Source organism: Sorex fumeus, unplaced genomic scaffold (genome assembly GCF_029834395.1).
Source record: "Sorex fumeus unplaced genomic scaffold, SorFum_2.1 ptg000012l, whole genome shotgun sequence".
NCBI lineage: Eukaryota > Metazoa > Chordata > Mammalia > Eulipotyphla > Soricidae > Sorex > Sorex fumeus.
In genome coordinates this window covers 2,269,416-2,272,408 of record NW_026606069.1, presented here as the reverse complement: position 1 = coordinate 2,272,408, position 2,993 = coordinate 2,269,416, and the positions used below count along the sequence as shown (strand labels likewise).

Here is a 2,993-nt window from a genome sequence, read left to right as displayed (position 1 = left end):
GGAAAATTTAGAGATACACTGAATAAAAATAACAAAAATATACCTAATCACCTACAATGTAATTTTTATACATCTCCTAGGTACTCTGTTGAGAAGTCTACCAAAATGCAAGAGATGAAAGGACATAAAAGGTCCAGTGACCATCCCTTTCTAGTCTATTTCATATATTATATCCTGGAAAATTTGTTCTTAGCATGTGTTTGCTTTTTAATGATCTCTCAGGGACCAACAAACTACACAACTTATTTGTATATTAAAAATTCACAATGACTCTGCTTTTCTCTGTACATAGAGGTTATCATTGCATTTATAATAAGGTCAATTCAGTTGTATTTTTACTTAAGTTTTCTTATCTCATTCTTACTCAACCATAACATTGGAAGTGTCTTCCTTAAAAGTTGCTTTTGGCTTTTTAAATTTTCAAATCTCTATGTGTCTAACTTGATACTACACTTGATCTTAGCCAAAAGGCCGAGAAGCGGGGCTGGAGCGATAGCACACCGGTAGGGCGTTCGCCTTACAAGCGGCCAACATGGCCGACCCGAGTTCGATTCCTCCGCCCCTCTCGGAGAGCCCGGCAAGCTACCGAGAGTATTCGATATGCAAAACACAGTAACAACAAAGTCTCCAATGGAGACGTTACTGGGCCTGCTCGAGCAAATCAACGATCAACGGGAGGGCCTTTACCTTTTTACCTTTATGTATCTAACTTAGTATTATAAATTTTATATGCTTGCATATTTTAAAAAGTCCTTTACAATATAACAATTTCTTTAGAACTTCTCATTTCTTAATTTTCCCCACAGGACTAACAAACAATTGCAATTTCAATCAATAGTAAAACTTAAAGTTCCTTTCTATAAATAATTGCCAGGGTAGCCCACTTCCTCTCCCCTTTCCCCCCTCTTTCCATTAAATATGCTTAATGGTGTTAGATTTACATTATTTCCTACAAGATTTTATATACTTTGGCTGTTAGAGGTGGGATTTCCAAGCAGTGCTCAGAAGGACTCCAAGAGCCACTTCTGGCGATTTTCAGACAACCTAGCCGGACAGCTCAGTCCTAGAACCAACAATATGGTTTGCTGATTATCTTTTGTGTCACTGGGGACCACCAAGACCACCCCTGTAGTGCTTGGGTACTACCAGAGCTATACCTCACAATTCTCAGGGAGCACCGATCAAACCACTTGGGAAGCCCTGTACTATCTCTCTGAAAACAACACTTCTGATCCATCCTACCACTGCACAGTCAAAGGAGGAGAAACACAGGCAGCAACGTTATTGGGAGTTTACTGAACACGCAGGTTCACAAGCTTCCTAGGGTCTGCTCAATTATAATCTGAGTTTTTTTTGGTATCAGACATGAATATAAACACATTAAATTTAATAAGTATCTTTCCAAACTATATCACTCTTCCTTCACTCCACCCTAGTTCAACATAGCAACCAGAATGATTATTTATTTATTGAATGAGAGGTATTCACACCTGCTCATCAATAAAGGTCAATGTGGCACTCTGCCACTTCAGATTTTAATATTTTCAATCCCTTTCACTTTCTAAGTCAACGGCCTGGATTTTATTCTTCATATAATGTGCATCTCATATATATGTAAAAATTGTATAAATTGTGTAAATTCAATGCAATCACTATAAGGATACCCATGACATTCTTCAAAGAAATGGAGCAAACACTCCTGAAATTTCTATGGAACAATAAGCCCCAACGAATAGCTAAAGCAATTCTTGGGAAAAAGAAAATGGGAGGAATCAACCTCACTAACTTCCAACTCTACTACAAAGCAGTAATAATTAAAACAGCATGGTACCGTAACAAAGGCAGAACTGCAGACCAATGGAACAGGGTTGAATACAATGACATCTCCCCTCAATCATATGATCATCTAATCTTTGATGAAGAAGGAAGAAATGTGAAGTGGAGTAAGGAAAGCCTCTTTAACAAATTGTGCTGGCATCACTGGACGGCTACATGCAAAAAAAAAATGGGCTCAGAACTCTGCCTAACACCATGTACAAAAGTAAGATCAAAATGGATTAAAGACCTCAACATCAGACCAGAAACCATAAGGTACATTGAAGACAAAGTTGGCAAAACCCTCCATGACATTGAAGCTAATGGTATCTTCAAAGATGCCACGACACTGGCCAAGCAAGTGAAAACAGAGATAAATGGGACTATCTTAAACTAAGAAGCTTCTACACCTCAAAAGAAACAGTGACCAAAATAAAAAGACAGTCTACAGAATGGGAAAAGATATTCGCCGAATACACATCTGACAAGGAGTTGATATCAAGGGTATACAAAGTACTGGTTGAACTCCACAAGAAGAAAACATCCAACCCCATCAAAAAATGGGGCAATGAAATGAACAGAAACTTTCTCAAAGAAGAAATCAGAATGGCACAAAAGCACATGATAAAATGTTCTACATCATTAATCATCAGGGAGATGCAGATCAAAACCACAATGAGATACCATCTCACACCTCAGAGACTGGCCCACATTCAAAAGAACAAAAGCAACCGATGCTGGCATGGATGTGGCGAGAAAGGAACACTCCTTAACTTTTGGTGCGAATGCGGACTGGTTCAGCCCTTTTGGAAAACAATATGGATGATTCTCAAAAAATTAGAAACGGAGCTCCCATTTGATCCCGCAATACCACTCCTGGGAATATATCCCAGAGAGGCAAAAATGTATAGTCGAAGTGACATCTGCACTTGTTTGTTCATTGCAGCACTCCTTACAATAGCCAGAAACTGGAAGAAACCTGAGTGTCCAAGAACAGAGGACTGTTTAAAGAAACTTTGGTACATCTACACAGTGGAGTACTATGTAGCTGTTAGAAAAGATGAAGTCATGAAATTTACATACAAGTGGTAAAAAGGTAAAGGTAAAGGTAAAGGCCCTCCCGTTGATCGTCAATTTGCTCGAGCAGGCCCAGTAACGTCTCCATTGGAGACTTTGTT

At 38.9% G+C, this 2,993-nt stretch overlaps 1 pseudogene; it reads right to left on the bottom strand.

Moving 5' to 3' along the window:
* Positions 1-393: 393 nt before the first annotated feature.
* On the bottom strand, positions 394-483 carry LOC130020522 (uncharacterized; annotated as a pseudogene).
* Between the last annotated feature and the right edge of the window lie 2,510 nt (positions 484-2,993).